The 18,909-nt window shown below is 41.8% G+C and overlaps 1 protein-coding gene and 1 long non-coding RNA gene across 28 annotated transcripts in view; both read left to right on the forward strand.

The window, feature by feature from the left end:
* The window catches only part of TSHZ2 (teashirt zinc finger homeobox 2), a 1,034,366-nt gene that overhangs the window by 665,990 nt on the left and 349,467 nt on the right, over positions 1-18,909 (forward strand).
* Positions 2,038-8,276, forward strand: LOC146395383 (uncharacterized). The gene is made up of 2 exons (XR_014832621.1): positions 2,038-2,446; positions 3,190-8,276. It is a non-coding gene; the product is annotated as an uncharacterized LOC146395383 (long non-coding RNA).

Consider the following 18,909-nt stretch of genomic DNA (forward strand, 5'->3'; position numbering starts at 1 on the left):
AAGACTGGGAAAAAAATCAATACCTCCCTCCTTCCCCAAATAAAAGATGATTTACAAAAATGGAAATCTATATTGATGACAGGATCTTACAGATGACAAAATGTACCCATGATGTTTTGTGACTGGGACATGAGCTGCCATTGCCACTGAATTCATGTCCAGTTTGGGGGATGATGTTATAAAAAATGTTTTAGTGAGATTAATTAAAGGTTATTAATTGGCTAAAGGCCCTGCTGTGCTTTGGGATTTATTTTAAGGCCAGTGAAGACTTCTGTAGCTTGTCTTTATTCTCAGTTTCACATTCTCGTTGACTTCAAAACGTCGTCTTTCTTCCTGTTTATGTGCACTTAAGAAGAAGCGCCGAAGTGACTGCCTTTCCGCCCACTCGGGAAGATTTGCCAGAGCTTAACACTGAAACTGCATCCCTTTGGAATACCCAGCCGTTCAAAGACTTTTGTTTTGTCTATTAGCGATTTAACAATACCATAACTTCATGACATCTGCAGATGCGGCATTATGGCTTTGTCTATTAGCGAGGACTCGTGACGTGCAGCATTTTGGCCACTTGCAGGGATGTGATGTGCAGAGTGACACTTAGATGTGGGAGGATGTGATTTTCCTAGTGAGCAGCCCAGAGCTACAGCACAATGTGAATTTCCACTGTCTCTGTTGAGCTACCTCTTTGCTGCCTGCCAGCATTGTTATAGAAGCAGTGCACACCAAACAGGTGATTCTTTATAAATGACTTTGGGTTCTATATTTATACAGCTACTAAGAACCTAAAGAAGTCACTTAAATTTTTCAGATATACCTCACTGCATTTTATGAGGGAAAATATATGCTTTGGTGGCTCCATAAATTTAGGGAGTTTTGAAGGCTACGGAATATATCCCTTACAAATGTCAGGGGTCTATGGTATATAACTTTTATTTTTTAGGAGATGTTACCTTGCTACTTAGATTGGAAACGCTTTGCTACTAATACATAAAACAGCCCACAGTTGCTCATTCTATCCAAACGACCATCCAGTTATTTCTTTAAAAAGTTGAGTCTTCCCAACTTCCCCGTTTCCTTCCTGAAAATGATTTTCTATACGATGCTTGGCAAGAACTTGGGTTTTAGCAGGAAGAGTTATGCTAAGCCAAATAGCTGAAAGTACACTGAATTTCCATCACTCAAAAACGTAACGTTGGAGCTTAAACCAGGAGCTTGGTAATTAATCTTCTACCTTTGGAAAATTCAAAATTATCCTCTATATGGTAAAAACAGGTCAGCTGTTTAATATCCGGAGTAGAGGGATGAACGTGCCTAAAGGTGATGCTTCATAAAAGTGAGTAAGGAATGTTCAAATGCCCTTCCTGTACACAGAAGTGTCCTTTAAAGGTAATAAAGTCCCATCAAAATCCCAAAGATATGGAAATCAAAAAGCAGGGTTTTCTCCATGTCCAAGTAGCACACATGACTCAGGGCAGATCCAGCATCCTCTGAAGCCTTTTCCTGGTGCTCCTGGTCAAGGTTAGGTGTTGTTACCCCAGAGTCATTCTGTCTTTCCACCCATGGTTGTACACATCCTTAGGTTGCTTGTTGGAGCTTCAGGTCCTTTGATGAAAACTAGAAATGGGAAAAAAAAAAAAAAAAAGCAATGATACGGTTGGAGACCATAAGTCTTAACTCCTTCAAGCGCGTGGAAGAAGTCTCTCTCTCCTTCCCATGCAGAGAGAGGCAGCACATACAACAAAGAGCCATAGCCTGGGCTCCAAATATATTCACTGAAATGAACCATCCTATATTTGGGCTCCTGCCTGGTGGCTTTTCAGAGGACAGCCTGAGCCACTCTAGCAGAGGGGCCTAAACGATATGAGGCAAGGGAGTTCCCGTCGTGGCTCAGCGGTTAATGATCCCTACTAGGATCTATGAGGATGTGGGTTCGATCCTTGGTCTTGCTCAGTGAGTTAAGGATCCGGCATTGCGGTGAGCTGTGGTGTAGGACACAGATGTGGCTTGGAACCCCTGTTGCTGCAGCTGTGTTGTAGGCTGGCAGCTACAGTTCTGATTGGACCCCTAGCCTGGGAACCTCCATATGCCAGGAGTGCAGCCCTAAAAAAAAAAAAAAAAAAAAAAAAAGGAAAAGAAAAAAGAAAGGATGTGAGGGAAAAGATACAGGGCTATGAACAATACTGCACGTCTAGTCTGGACATCTCTAATCTTTCAAGTGGTGAGTCCGGGCAGCAGGTCATGGAATGCCTAGGAGAAGTCCTTTGCAAAGTCGTTGAGCAGGATTAGCTTTGTGGACTGTTTTTGTTAATGTGTCGCCAATTATAGACCTTCTTCTACTGACAGGTTATGCTTATTTTTCTATGCTTCTTTTGTGGATTTAATTTAAAACATCATCTTAGGAGTTCCTGTCGTGGCTCAGTGGTTAACGAATCCGACTAGGAACCATGGGGTTGCGGGTTCAATCCCTGGCCTTGCTCAGTAGGTTAAGGATCCAGTGTTGCTGTGAGCTGTGGTGTAGGTCGCAGATGTGGCTCGGATCCCGAGTTGCTGTGGCTCTGACGTAGACCAGTGGCTCCGATTCGACCCCTAGCCTGGGAACCTCCATATGCCGCAGGTGCAGTCCTAGAAAAGACAAAAAGACAATAAATAAATAAATAAATAAACAAAACATCATCTTAGAAGTTTCTAGAAAAACTCTAGGTGTCTCAGTGAGATGGTCTCCAAAGGGATTAATTCTCTGGATGTAGCAATAAAAAGCAATACTCTTTTTGAGGTAAGTTCAAATTCCATTTTGAAATTAGCAAATGTACTTCACTCACCTCAAACCCCAGAGCAGTGGTCTATTTGAAATAAAAATTAACAGTCTTCAAGATGAAGTTACAATTTTTTTTAATAATAATCTTTTTTGTGTTTGGTTTTCATGGTTTTTTTTTTTCTTTTTTTTATCATGACATGAATTCACTCTCTCTCTCTTTTTTTTTTTTTTTTTTTTTTTTTTTTTTTTTTTTTTTTTTTTTTTGTCCTTTTAGGGCCACACCTGCAGCATATGGAGGTTGCCAGGCTAGGAGTCGAATCAGAGTTGTGGCTGCTGGTCTACACCACAGCCACAGTAACACCAGATCCGAGCCATGTCTGCTACCTACACCACAGCTCACAGCAACGCTGGATCCTTAACCTGCTGAGTGAGGCCAGGGATTGAACCTGCATCCTCATGGCTGCTAGAGAGATTTGTTTCCATTGAGCCAGAAGGGGAACTCCCAATTTGCAACTTTTGCTGAGGTCATTGCCCTAATTTTAGTTCACCTCATTTTTTATCCCTATTTAAGTATGTTATTTGGTATTTGGGGCTAAAATTAAAAACACATAAGCAAAATTTAGCAGAGCATTTTTGATATGGACCATATATCTTCTAAGAGACTTTAAAGAAAGATGTGTTTTTAAATGGCGCTGGGAAGCAGCTGTGGTTCAAGGGAGAGAGTGAGAACGTGGACTCATAAGCTGTTTTCAGTTCTCAACTAAGCCACATTGTCAGTTAACCTCTGATTTTGTCAGCTCATCTGTAAAATGGAAATTAATAGCGTCTTCCCTACAGGGCTTTTATGAGGATAAAATAAGATAATCTACAGGAAATTGCTTGGCAAACATAAAGTGCCATATAAACATAGGAGATAATCACTAAAAATTGTGGTGTGTAAGGCTCTTGAGCACAAAACAGTAAGCTAGAGAAAATTCTAGGATAACACAAATTCAGAAAGGAAATGATATAACCGTCCAAGTAATTATTTGGTAGGAATATTATTTCAGAATGTTGGAGACTTAGAACATACACACCTTAAACACAGATGTTTACCATTATATGAACTTGGCAAAACATTTTAAATACCATGAAATCCTCTAAATTCTGTTCTTCGTGTCTATTCTATATCCACATTCCTGGAGATATTATACATTTTAACAAATGTCGTGTAGGGATATATACATAAAACCAAGTCTAACAGAATTTATTAACAATCGAAAGGTTTTTAAGGGTAGATTTTTAACTCTAAATGTATTGCTACTTTTCAGACTCAAGCCTTATAGAAGATGAAACCTAGAGTTTGTTCTCATTACTAAAGTGGGGGTGCTCTAGTCTGGCATGTTATTTCAAGGCATATTTCTCATCTTTTCTAAAACTCCTGCCAGCAGTTGTAGATGAGTGGAAATTGTGTGTGCGTCCACGTGCACATGCACACCCGTGAGAATGCATGGATGTGTGTATGCAAACATCAAAACCGATTTGCCCAGGAACTCAATTTGAGCACAAAATCACAGGCATGAATATGCAAGGAAATTTGAATGTGTGTTTGTCAGCAACTGAATATTTGGCAAGGGGGAAAATTAAAATAGATTACACTTAGAGCTTGAGGAAGGAAGAATAAACACAAATTTACAGGTGAGTGTTAGCAAACAGCATATATGTTGAATAGTAGTCTGAAATAGACCCATCTGAACTCGGTAGGAAATTGACATTCTGTTTGTGCTACTGCGTGTTAGAACTGGAAGCCTCAAGTTATGTTTCTCAATAGGGATACAGCAAATTACTATATCTACATGGCAGGCACTTCGCTCTTAAGAGCTGGCAAGATTGAGGGTTATTTGAGGCATTTAAACTAAAAATTTCAGACAGGATCGAATCAGTGTTATTTTTGGTCAATCAGCAAGATAGTCAACAGGTATTTATGACATAGGCAGTTATCTATTTACTTTTTAACTCTATGCTGGGCTGGCTTAAAGTGGGGAACAAACCTAAAATGTTAGAATAGGGAACAGTAGCTCTTTGACACTGGCTGGGAAGGAATAATGATAATAAACAAGGGTTTAGGAGTTCGACACACATCCCCGAGTCTTAACACCTTTTATTCTCAAAAGTAGCTTCACATTTTATGTGAGGCATAGGTTCTGAAGTCAGCCCACAGGAAAGAGTCACAAAGAGTCAAAATTATCTTTGGAATTTCCTTCAATCTTCTACACTTAAATCTTCTCTCTTTTTTTAATTGCTAAATTGAAAAAATGTTGAGCCCCTAAGCCATTTAGGAGATTGACATTCATTATTGATTAAATCTCACACATGCACAAACAGACACACAGAACTGTGTACAGCCTTCTCTCATCATTTTTATGCCCACTCAAGTTTGAGAACTGCTGTGCTAAAGGAAGAGCTAAAAAGAAAGTCTATATGCAGATGTCTGGACTTCTGAATTATCCGGCCTTTCGGATACGGTCAAATCCCTGGTGTGGAGGGCGGTTGGTAAGACTTCTCAAGTGTTCCTGCTTGCCTGCAGGGCCTACTCTGTTTGGTTTTAATAATAAGCATCTCTAACCTTAATACATGTTAATAGATTTGTTTGATGTTTTGAGGTTTAAATGAAACAGCGGATGGCATCTTTCTTGAAGGTTTGGTATGTACGTTGCATGGGCTGTGCGGCATCACTTCATCCACATGATCTTTACCAGGGCCCTTAACTTCATCATGCCTCAGTTGTCTTATCTGCAGTGTGATGATCAGGATAAAAACCTACTTAAAGGGATTGTTGACACACAATGATAATGCTGGAAGCGCTGTTTGTAGACAGGTAGCGAGAAATTAAAGAGCAGTAACTCTTATTAGGATCATCACAAAGTTGTTGTTGTTGCGGTGATTATTATTTTATGCTCTGTGACTTTGGACATGTTACCAAATCTTTCTGTGCTTTAGTCATCTCACCTGTCAAAAGGGAGTATAATATCTTTTCCTACCACTTTGAAGAGCGGCAGAAAGGACAAATAGAGATAAGGAGTTTGAAAAGCATCAAAGACTGTATGTGTTGAAAGCAAAAACAGAATAACAAAACATAATATTCAAATCCCAAGGAAGCCCAGTCTCAGAGATGCTGCAAAACAATGTGTTCTTATGAACAAGACATGTGGCGGAACAGAGATACTGTTGGGGCCCCAGTGACATCATAGCTGGTTGAACATGACCCAAACCCACCCCTGGGAAAGCAGTTTAAAGCACATGCTCTCTGAAAGAGGTACGGAAGCCTCACCATTGAATGCATGAGCATGTGTGTTATTCCTAACAGATGCTACCGTGAGGACTAACCTTATACAGTGGACATAAATGTAGAGGCCTTACACCCAAGTGGCAAGAAACCTAACTTTATTTTTTCTACAACCGCATTAAATTCTTATTATGAGCACCTGTGCCATTGGATGACCAAACTGAACTGGAGTCTAATCAGAGGGTATGTATCAGTTCAGCCTCCTGGGATGGTGTCCAAGGATTTGGAGGTCATACGTGGTCCTTAGTTATGACCTTGTGTCTACACTGACTCTTGTGGGGATGTGCAGTTTCCCCTCTGATCTCTGATAGAAAGTCATTCTGGAACTGCTAGCATTTTTCTAGTGATGTCTCAGACCCCTGTGTTTAGTTACAGCACATAAGTGTTCCTAGCCTTTTGCTCCTGCACATGAGGTTGGAGGAAGAGGGATTCTCCACAAGGCATTGGAAAAGGAGATTCTTCTGCTCTTGAATCTCCAAACTCACCTGAAGGATAAATTTACCTACAGCCTCCCACTCTGCCCTACCAGTGGCAGTGGCCCAGGACTCAGCCCAGAGAATAGCAACTGGGAAGCAGAACACAGCTTCTTCTCAGGCACTCCAACGCCCAGATATTTAAGTATCTAGGATGGCTTCTCTTTTCACTCTCCCCCAGCACGCACGGTCCTCTCAACACCCAGGGATCCTTATTTTGGGAGTAAAGGGGAGTGGAAAGTGGACCTTTCACATTCAGGAGAACTGAAGCTACTTTTTAAAGGGCCAGAATGTCTGCTTTCACAATCGCCAAAGCAAGACTTGGATTCCTTAGGTCCGCTTGCTACTCCAGGATACCTTCTAGAACAAAGGCTTCCTCTTACAGAATGGGGCTGGGGAGACACAGAAGAAGATCCCCTGAGAGGAGTGAGGGACCCACTGCTCATATTTCAAAGACATTATACAGCAACACCATTTAAAAACATTACCCACCACCGATGAGTCCTGAAGGTGTGTGTCAGTTTGCTGCAATCTATATGGCTGGACAAGGACCAGAGAATTGCTTTGGTCCCTTTATGACAATGTCAGTAACTTGCCTCATGGGGACCAAGGACTGATGAGTCCGGATTCGACCTTCTCCTGAATCATGGACGCTTCCCAATGGAACTGATTTCTTCCTTTTTTTTTTTTTTTTTCCCCCAAACACATCCTATTCTGCTCTAGTCCTAAAGGAGGTGAGAAGTAGTTCTTTATGCTTTGTCATTCTTGAGCAGGTTTTTCGTTATGTAAAAAGCAATTATAATTCAGAGAAAAACAACTCAACATGTGAAATAGGAAAGTACATAATTCTAACTTCCCTCAAAGTCTCCCATTGGGGTCTGCAGATTAAATCTTTGTGTAGACTATAAATACATGTGCCCACGTTGAAGGAGTGCTGCCGAAAAGTAGGCTCTCGTTCTCACTAGCCACGTCATCTTCCCTGCCAAGGATACGCCTTTGGAAAATGTCTATGCCAGCTCCCCACTCCCAGACCCCACAGCTGTCCCTGGGCTGCTCGAAGAGCCTTCTAGTGCACGTCCCACTCCATCTCTGACCAGTGGTGTTCATTTCATAGCCGAGAGGCTATTCCGAAAATGTGACACATCACTCACCTTCTTTGGAACTGCTTCCTTGACTTAAAATACTTCAGTGGGTTATAGGACTTACCAATCATACCATAATCTAATGTTCTATTTATGAACTCTTGTGTATTCACTTGATAATTTTTACTAAACACATACTCTGGCCAGAGATCCTTTGCTTCTACCTTATGCAAAGGGGATTGATATGACTTAAATAATCACACAAATAAATTGCCAGCTGTGGTCGATGTGGTGGCAGGGAAATGATGCGAGAGGACAGAGGAACAAGACTTAGTCTGAATGTTCGGGCTTTGCTATGACTTTTAATACTTGGGAAACTTGTCAACGTAATTTTGACTTTGCAAAGGAGTCTGTGTGGGAATTCTTGATGTTCTTCTTCCACAAAGAGCTGAGAGCAGGAACTGTGCAAACTGGATTTGGAAGAGGAACACCTAAGAGCCCTCAAAAAAGTGAGAAGAACAAAAAAGGGAGGGGGGAAGGAAATGAAAAGCAAAGGAAGTGTATGGAGCCTCAGATTTACTGCTCAGGGAAGCACCAGGAGTGATTTTTGTCTCGTTTTGGTATTATTTAACCACTGCACAAAAGAGAAGAGCCTCTGATCCTCTATGGAATAAAGCATTAATCCTCCTTAGTCGTCATTCAGTTGGGCATGCTTTCTCTGCGCCACGTGAAACATGAAGAGATACCTTCCCAAGAAGGATAAATGCCTTATCTCATAGTTCGCCTACTCTGGAATACCTAATGGGCTGCACTGGGAGTATACGCTGTTTATCATTGCTGGAAGGGGCAAGATGGTTCCTATTGAAGGCTGCTCGACCATGAGTGATTTATGGTGCTTTTTACCCCTCAACTGTTGGGGGAGGCAGCCACATGGGTAGAATTCCATCTGTCCCATATGCAGCCCGTTTAATTAATGATTTATCTTGTTATCTTCCTTCCTGAAAGAGAAAAAAAAAAAAAAAAAAAGGTTTTACTTCTATCGGTAAAACTACCACCCGCCAAATAGGATCATTATCTAAATCCCAGTGACAAACAAGTTGATGGGGAACATTCTGGGGAAGGGAAGCCCAAGGGGAAAACAGGTTAGCAAAATCCCTTGCTTCCTGAAGGAAACATTAGTAGGTGTTTCCTAATCCTGCCTAGCAAAGGTCAGTGTTTACACACACACACACACACACACACACACACACACACACACACACACACACACACACACATCTGCTCAAGCGTCCATATAACAAGAGAGGAAATGTACAGAGGCTCTGCTGGATGGGGGAAGCTATTAATCCAGTGGCTTGGCAGTTAGACACTTGAAAAAAGATGACTTCTTACATGCAATTGTCACCATGTTAATAACGAAATATTGATCAGTTCCTGCTTAATGAAAATCAACTTATCCTAATTTAGCCCTGCAAAGAAGACCACTTAGGGTCTCATCCCTACATTTGCATTGTCCATCTGTGTATTTTTCACAGTTGTGTTTATTTATTTTGGTCCATGGAGCTGAGAACCGGAGAGGGAAAAGGGAGCAATTAATATCAGGTCTACCAAATTTATTTTTCTTTTCTTCCTTTTTTGAAATTCAGTGATCTGATTTAGTGAGAAAAACCTTCTCGGAGACTTTATAACATAATGGGCTTTGGTGATTTTATGATTAAATGATTACAATCTTTGTCAATAGAAATACTGTTATATGAGAAATACAAAGCCTTAGAAAGTCACTAACAGTCCTGATCTATAGCTCAATTTATAGCTTTTTACAACCGTATATACGTTGCCTTCAGAACTGGATTCTCCTCACGAGATTTATCAGTCTGAATTGTGGAGAACAATTTTACACAGAGAAGCTCTGTCTAATAGCCTATCTTAATTAGCTGCCAATTTTGTGAATTATTTCTGTTTTATAGTCACAGTTTTTCTACTCATTTATTTACCTGTGATTTTGAAATTATCTGTGAAGCAATCTCTTTAGGATAATATGGAAATGAGTCAGTGAGTGTTGCCTCCTAAAAATGTAGATCATTTTGATTTACAATTTAAAATGTAAATACTTTAAGGTCAGGCCTCTGTGAAAAGAATAATTCACGAGTCGCCACAATGTTCATTCATACTTGTACATTTATTATCCAAAGGCACACAGAGTGTGTGTGTGTGTGTGTGTGTGTGTGTTTACCGACGTGGCTGCTTTTATTACTTCTGTTAGCTGTTGTTGCAAGGAGGTTCACATAAACATTTATATAGGTTTTAGAAAACAGTTGTTACTGAGGAAGAACCTTTTTCTGTTTACACAAATTCAGAACAAAGAAACATTGCCATAGCTTCCGGTAATTGACATGTGGGCGTGTTTTTCAAGTCACTGACTGGAAGAAGTGAGTGTCTGAGATTTATTTTTGACAGGACTTAAATTACTGGTGGCCTGACACATTTTTGAACAATTACTAGACATTGAGGTGTTTAAAGGAATGGGTACTGTTTGTTTCAGGGACGGGGAAGTTTCAAAACCGTTAGAACAAAACAATTTTCCATTTGATTAGTAAGATGCTAACACTTACATTTATATGACTAAATAGCACATACAGAGTTGACTCGTCAAATGATAGTTTTTTTGCACGGAATAAAAGTCATACTTAAAGAGAAAAATCCCTCCACTTGATGCGTTGGTGAGTCCTGGGAATTCAAGACAGGAACGGGCCTCTTTGCTCACTGTCAGTTTCTTCCCGCCTCTGGTGCTTTCAGATCAGTCCCTGAAGTACACAGAGCAGAGAGCTTTGTCCTGCTTTGTTTCAAATGTCTCGAAAACTAGGGCTTAATGTTCATTAATTAGTGACTATCTTTCAGGAGCTTCTAGACATTGTTTAACCAGCCATCTGAACTCCGACTGGAAAATTAAAATTCACGATTCAGGAACTGCTCGTGTCCCCCAAAGATAAAGCATCTACAGCTGCCATAATTGGCAGTGCATCGATGTCTCGAGTCATCCAAAAAGTCAAAGCAGTCATGTTTCCTCCCCCTTCTTTCCTGTTAGTGTGTCTGATGAAAATAAAGGACTGTGAGGTTTCCAGTCCTTTTCTTTTGTTGTTCCTGTGGCTTAAAAAGAAGGGCAGGCTTTGGGGGAGGGATCTAGCTCGTGGATTTACCTATTCTAATTCTTAAAGGTGCAGGTAAGGAAAAGCCAGAGCTTTTGCTTCTCGATCCAACACTGGTGATTGAGGTGTTAACATCCCTCCAACGTCTTTTTCCTCCCCCTGGGTCCAGAGACAGCCGTGAAGTCATGGCCTCTGACGACTCCTAGAGCATTATTCAGTACTGACTGTATTTCAAAAACCAAACCAAAACTAACGAAACAAAAGAACACCAAAAATTCCCTTTCACCTTTTTTTCATCAGCAACACAAAGAACGTTGTACTCTCCAGCGTCTGGAGCATTTGTTCTCACCTTGGGGTGATGTAGCCTATTCTTGGAGGGGACCTTTGGCAATTTTTGAAGATGTTTTTGGTTTTCACACCTGAGAGTTGCTACTGCTTCTAGTAGGCAGAGACCAGGGATGCTGCTAAACATGCCCCAATACACAGGACGGTCCTCATGACAAAGAATTATCTGGCCCCAGTTGTCCATGGTGCCGAGGTTGAGCAATTCTGGCAGAGAGTACTGAGGTAAAAATGCTGGTTCTCTCATGTTCTGTGCTGCTGTATGTGGCTGTTTTGCTGGGGAGAGGGGGTTCCCCTAACCTATACATCCCAGCCAAGAAGGATCAAGAATGCTGAACTGGGGAGTTCCCATCATGGCTCTGACTAGCATCCATTAGGATGCAGGTTCAATCCCTGGCCTCACTCAGTGGGTTCAGGATCTGGTGTTGCCACGAGCTGTGGTGTAGGTCACAGACATGGTTTGGATCTGGTGTTGTGTCTGTGGCATAGGCCAGTGGCTATAGCTCCAATTTTTCCCCGAGCCTGAGCAGCTCCATGTGCCGTGGGTGTGGCCCTAAAAAGACAGAAAAAAAAAAAAGAATGCTAAATTGGGCTGGAACAGAGGTAGTTCAGGAAATCATTTTCCTTCTAGTAGATTGAGGACATTAAAGCCACACTGCTCATGTTCCCAGCTTCTTTAAAAGAACATGATATGCAAATAACTATAGGTTCAGAAAGAATTCTCTGTGCAGATAACAAGACAACAAAACCATAATGATGTAGCAATATTAATTACCACCTCAGGGGAGGGGGAGGTGGTCCTACTATGTTCCCATTTTAGGAATAAGCCCTTTCTGGGTGTTGCTTCATTGACTGCTCACAACAGCTCTGTGAGATGGTATATTACTGGGAGCACACCTGAGTTCTAAAACTATGTCTGTCCCCTCCTGATTTTGTAAGCTTGGAAGGTAAGATTTTCTTTCTAGTCTGCTTATGCTTTATTGTAATAGGAGAGAGTGAATCTAAATTATGTCTTATTCCCACCCAACTGCTAGGAACCCAGAAAATTCATTAAGTATCCATAGATTTTAATTGATGTGATTAAAAATAACTGCCTTGGCTCTATTCTCCTCTTCTCAGCTGAGTGTTTTGACATCACCCCTGGAAGATTTTCCAAAATTCCCCTGGGAAGTCAACATGAGGGATCTGGAAAATACAGGAAGAATGTGAGAAGGGGCCATTTCCTCTGGTTCACTGGGGGTCAGGCAGGCACATTCACTAAAACAGGAGAGGTCATTAGCCTTGGGGGGAAAAGAATACCCTTCTACTCATCCATCCTTCCTCCCATCCATCCATCTGTCCTTTCATCCATCCATCCAACATCCATCCTTTCATCCTTTCATCCATCCAACCATCCATCCATCCATCATCTACTTCCATCCACACACATGGATAGAGATACATCTGAAATGCAATTCAGCAGAAATTAGGACTTACCTCTAGAGGCTGGAATATTAGATAATTTTTAAACTTTCCGTATAATTTTTATTACTTAAATACGGTTAAGTGTGAGTCATCTTTAGCAATGAGATTATTATTTTTATAAGAAAGAGGGTGATAGGGGATGAGCTGATGGATGCTTTTCAGCAGTCCAGGAAAACTGTTGTGCTAGTTTAAGAGAGTGCTTCCCGTCTTCTATTAACTCTGTTCTGCCAAGTTAAAAAAATTGGTCTATTTTCTGTCTGGGGTATAAGCTGATTGATGTAACTTTTCATTCTGAAATATGCATGTTTAATTATAGTGTTCCTCTGACCTCAGTGTTTGTTACTTTTACTATACATTAGCTAAAAGTAGAGACTATTCATCATAAGGATTGGTTACAGGATTTTTCTGGGCCATGATTTTGCTACAGACAATGGGATTTCCAATGAAATGTAAGATGCTTTTTCAAATTTTATTTATTTATTTATTTTTTTGTCTTTTTGCCATTTCTTGGGCCGCTCCCGCGGCATATGGAGGTTCCCAGGCTAGGGGTCCATTCGGAGCTGTAGCCGCCAGCCTACGCCAGAGCCACAGCAACGCGGGATCCGAGCCGCGTCTGCGACCCACAGCACAGCTCACAGCAACGCCGGATCGTTAACCCACTGAGCAAGGGCAGGGATCGAACCCGCAACCTCATGGTTCCTAGTCGGATTTGTTAACCACTGCGCCACGACGGGAACTCCTGCTTTTTCAAATTTTAATGAATTTGCTGTCTGGCTACAGAGATAAATGAAGGAATAGTCTCTGCCTTACCAGTCTTGGTTTGTAAGTGACATGTGTATAGCTTTTCCTACCTTCATAATGTTCTCGGTAGACTCTTATGCATCTTTTTAAAGCTTGGTCAAATGTCACCTCCTCAGTGGAGCGCTCCTTGACTACTGTGAAGTTAAATGTTTTCTCCTTTGATTGAAAATGTAAAGGTTTCCTGTTTTTTTTCAGTGTCTCTTGCTGTACTCAGATATAAAAGTTATCCCATGGCTAAAATTATGTCCTGTTCTTCCTCATGGACTTTGGCTTTCCATAAGGCAGAGGATAGGATTTATTGGTCTGTGTGTCCCCAAGGCTTCTCATAGCGCCTCAATTACTCAGCAGGAAATGAGCTGGCTAGAAAACAAGTCAAAGGAGATGGGCGTGGGGCGAAGTGTAAAAATCAGACAGATGTGTAAAAGGTATAGGCAACAGCAGATTTGGCAAAGCTTATCCTTTTTGGAAAGTTCAAATATACGCTGACTAAACAGCCAGACAAACTTACAAAACAATGGACAGATAAAAGAAAACAGCAATTGCTGTATTCGAGTCTCAGGGACTTCTAATAAAGGAATATTCAAACTTGGAAAAGGCTTCATGGAAAATACAGGTATTAGTAATTTTCGTAACCCCGGATTAGGGCCCATGTCGTCTGTGCCAGGGTGCTGGACGGACGAGCATGTGCGTTCCTCCTTTGTCCGCGGAGGTTAGTCCCACTGTACAGATGAAGCAGTCGAGACTCAGGGAAGCAAATGACTGGACTGAAGTCCCACAGCTCATCGGTCAGAGCCCCAGTCGCTCCCAAAGTATTTGGCCTTGAAGGTCAGTGTTCCTCCCACTCAACTCCAGCTGTTTCATGTCCTCTTTTGTTGCTGGTGTTTCTTCCATGTGGAAAGTTTTGAAAAAGCTCCAGTCACATTTTGAAATTCCATGACAAAAAATTGAATGTCATCCAACGCATAGTTTAGGATTTAAACATCCCTGTCAATCCTGGCTGTCATCACCAGGAGATTTTCATCCCAACAATAGATCACTGTGATGTGCTTGGCCTGAAGAGCCCTGGGCTGTTGTAATGAGTAAGATTGGAATCTACCGAGTAATGCAAATAAATAAAAAAGAGACAGGTAGTCTGAGGCTTTCATTATCGCCTTCTCTGCCATCAGGCTCACAGACTGCTCCGGGCAAAACGTGTCCCTTTTTACCACTTTCATAATCTGTGCAATGGGATGAGAGAGCTTGGGCTCTTTTTCCAAGCACAGTGATAATGTAATTTTTGAGTACATAGGTGACTGGAATTCAAGTAATAAAATAAGAACACCAAGAAGATTTGTGGTCAGATTCTGGAAGCGTCACATGCCAGGCTAACAAAAGAGCCCTGATGACAAGTCTGGGATACTAGTTTCTAAAACTGAATAACTGTGGGCAGACAGGGAGAGGGGCAGAGCAAGTGCAAAGGCCCTAGGTGAGGGTGAAACAGAAAGAAAGCCTAATGGGGCTAGTGACAATAAAGCAAGTCAAAGCATGAGTAGCGATGAGATTGAAGACAAAGGCAGGAGTAGAGGGGCCAGCCGACCCAGATTGCCAGGGAACTGAGAGGCTTCTCGAATGTGGGATTTTCAGTTTTAAAATTGCGAGCGTCCTGGGCAAACCAGGACAAACTTACACCAGCCTAGGTAGACCATGGGAAGGTGTTCAAGTGGTCTTTTGGGGGCAGTGAGAGAGCACGGACGTGTTTGAAGCAGGCAAATCTTCAAGGCCATTCTGCACAGAGACCGAAATGCCAGTTCTGTGGGTTTGGGCAGGTCATGCAACCCTTCTTGACCTTAGTTTTCTCATTTGTAGCAAGAGGTGGTTCCACCAGATGATGCTCAAGGTTCCTTTCAACTCTGAGACCTAGTGATATTTTCTCCTTTGTTCTGTGGACAGGAAGGGCCATCAGGGGGGTTCTGAGCAAAGTAATAACGTGAGGAATTTCTTAAAGAAGATTAATTTGGCAGTGGTTTACAAAAATTAACTGTAGCAAAGGAAGATCTGAAGAAGGCTACTGAGGTATCATAACAAGCCAATCAAGAGATGAGGAGAGTAGGACCAGGACAAGAGCAGAAAGGATGGCGGAGCAGAAGGAAGGATGGAGTGACGGCAACAAGAAAAACTGCCGGGCTTGCTGACTAACTGCATCTGGCTCGTAATGGACTTGACGAAGTGTGGTTTCATTCGTTTATCCTTTTATTCGACTTATCGCGGGTAGGTCCACGTGCCAGACACTGAGGATGTGGAGATGAGTGAGTCCTTGACTTCATGGAGCTCATAGTCTAGCGGAGAAAGAACCAATATTATGCTGCACATTTCAGGTGTTCTTAGTGCTGTGCAAGGAACTGGAGGCTGCTTTATAAGCAGTGGACGGTGGGGGAGAGGGCGAGGAAAACCCAGGCTAGGAATCAAGGAAGGCTCACTGAGACAAGTGATATCAAAGCTCACAACTAAAAATTTACCAATAAATTAGGGTGACGGTGGGGCCGGGGGAAGCCAGGATGGAGCAAGCCATGGAGAGCCACATCTCTGACCCCAGGGCAGTATTTCCAAGGACATGAGGCAGGAAAAGCTTGGCACATTTTTTAAAATTTATTATTTTTTTATTTTTGTTATAGTTGATTTACAATGTTCTATCAATTTCTGCTATACAGCCAAGTGACCGAGTCTCATATATATATATATATATATATATATATATATACACATATATATATATGTACACACACACATATATATGTTCTTTTTCTCATATTATCTTCTATCATGTTCTATCACGAGTGATTGGATATAGTTCCCTGTGCTGTACAGCAGGACCTCATGGCTTCTCCATTCTAAATGTGATAGTTGGCATCTACTAACCACAAACTCCCAGTCCATCTCACTGCCTCCCCTCCCCCTTGGCAGCCAGGAGTCTGCTCTCCATGTCTGTGAGTCTGTGTCAGTTCTGTTGATAGGTTCATCTGTGCACATTTGATGGACTTAGACAAGTCCAGTGGTTGAGGACTAGACAGAGGATGCTAAAAGTCTGTAAAGGATCAAATTATATGAGAGACAGTCAGACGCAAAACCCATTTTGGACCCAAGTTTGAGAGCAATGGGAAGTCATTAAAGAAAAATTTATAACCAGGACCCCCTGTACATTTATGAGCTTTGAATATTTGTATCAAGGAGAACAGTAACACTCCTAAGAGACTGGAGCTTTGAAGATAATGAATGGGTGCATTTTTGGTTGAGAGGAGAAAGGAATAACGTGACCAGGTAGAAGGAGTCCCTAGGATATTGAAGATACGGAACCATGAACTTGGCAGAAAGATCAGTGGTAAAGATAATGCCACGAGGGTCGTCTTTCTACTGAAGCTGTGAGAATGAATTATCCCTATGAGACTGAGGAATTAGAGAAGGGAGAAAGATTGACAAAAGCAGAGCTTTGGGACTTGGCCACATTTCAGGACCAACTTGAGATGATCCAAAGATGAAAAAGTCAGTCATGAGGGAGAAAGACTCAGGAGGTTTGGGTCCGTGGAAGCCAAGAATGAGTCACTAAGAAGGGGCAGTGGAGGGATCAAATGCTGAACAAAAGTCAAAGAAAAAGCCTGTCTAAAGGCCAATATGTGTGGCAATTAATAGATCATTTGTTATCTCTGCAAAGGGGGTTAGTGACTAATGTTTGGATTACATCACTTTGGGCAAAATTAATAATGAATTTCCTGATACTTGCAAAAATGCAATGGAAATTGGCTGCTCATTCTCCCTGTCTTTTCTGAAATTTCTCAAATTTGCAAACACTCTAATCTCTGAGTACTGCAGCAGAAAATTGAAATGTGTGCCCCTTGTATAATGTGAGTGTGTTTCTGCTGCCCAACCCTTTACCTTTCAGATTTTGAAATGTCAACTTCTCGGACTTCCTCGATGCCTAGGCTCAGAGTTCACAAGAGTGCTTCAGAGTCCAGCCAGGGAAGGGAGAATTAAGTGAGACGAACTCGTATCAATCACAAATTAAGCTTTATTCTAACAAATCTGCATGCTCATGTTTACAGAGAGATGTTTCTGTACACCAAAGACCTAAACCCTGAATCTAAAAGCATATGATTAAAGAGCCTTGTTATTGGGGATATTACTCAAAAAAAAGGACTTAATGTGGATTTAAGCACTTCTTTTCAGTGGCATCTATTCCCAGGCATTCGTTTTTTTAAACTTAAAATTTCTAGTAATACTTGTTCATTGTGAGAAGTTTGTCACGTCTAAGAAAGTCTAATATGCCTAACACAGACTAGGTACTCAGTAAATATTTCTTAAATGAATGAATGAGTGAAAAATAGAACAGTATAAAATAACAGTGGATTAGAAGGAATCTGACATATTCAGGATGTTGTAGGCCATGTTAATCACATTATATTTGATCTGTAAGCATTGGGAAGTCATAGGGTTTTAAGAGGGATTATATAAACAAGTTATCTGTAAAAATATTACTTGGGCTGCACTGTACCGGATGCACTGCAGTAAAATGCAGCTGAGTGCAAGGAGGACTGCGAAGAAGCTTCTGTCGTAGGAAGGTCGGGAAGAATGATAGCTTGGACCAGGCTATTGGCTCTAGAGGTATAGAGCAGTGAATGGATGGAGATACGTTTGAGGGGGTAAAATCAATAGAACTTGGGTGTTTGTTCAGTGAGGAGGGTATGGGGAATGATGGAGGGGAACTGGTAGGTGTGAGGCAGTTATGAGATGCTCAAGAGATACGGAGAACGCCACTGAGTGTTCACCCATATCTCAACCTTGGATGTATCACCTTGAACGTCCTAGCAAATATGATGTGATGGATACTATTGCAGTGGGTGACCTAGAGAGAGAGTATAAAAGGAGAAAAACCCAGAGTTCCTATTGTGGCTCGGGGGTTATGAACCCAACAAGTATCCAGGAGGATGTGGGTTCGATACCTGGCCTGGCTTAGTGGATTAAGGATCTGGCGTTGCTGTGAGCTTTGGCATAGGTTACAGATGAGGCTCAGATCCCGCATTACTATGGCTGTTGTGTTGGCCGGCAGCTGCAGCCCCAATTCAACCCTTAGCCTGGAACTTCCTTATGCTGAGGGTGTGGCCCTAAAAAAAGAAAAAGAAAAAAGAAAAGAGAGAGGGAAAAAAAGGAGAAAAGCCCAAGTGCTGAGGAAGGCCAATCTTTAAAAGTCATAAAGGAAAAAGAACCCACCAAAAGACACAGAATGAGCTTTTGGAGAAGTTGGAAGAAAATCAAGATAGGGTGATTTCGCAGCTAGGAGACAGAGAGAAGAGAGTATTTCAAGAAGGAAAATTCTGCCAGGAGGTCAGAAGGTACCCATTGGACTTGGCTGCATGGAGTTCTGGAGAGAGCTTAGCAAAAGCATTCACGGCAGACCAGTGGGAGGAGAAGCCCGATTGGGTGGGTGGATAAATAAATGAGAAGAGAGTCCAGCAGTGTGGACATCTCACAGGGGTTGCCGGACAGTAGTGCATCT

Source organism: Sus scrofa, chromosome 17 (genome assembly GCF_054392235.1).
Source record: "Sus scrofa isolate SSC_HxYL_T2T_F1_AM1 chromosome 17, Sscrofa_HxYL_maternal_Yorkshire_Landrace_v2.0, whole genome shotgun sequence".
NCBI classification, from domain to species: Eukaryota; Metazoa; Chordata; class Mammalia; order Artiodactyla; family Suidae; genus Sus; species Sus scrofa.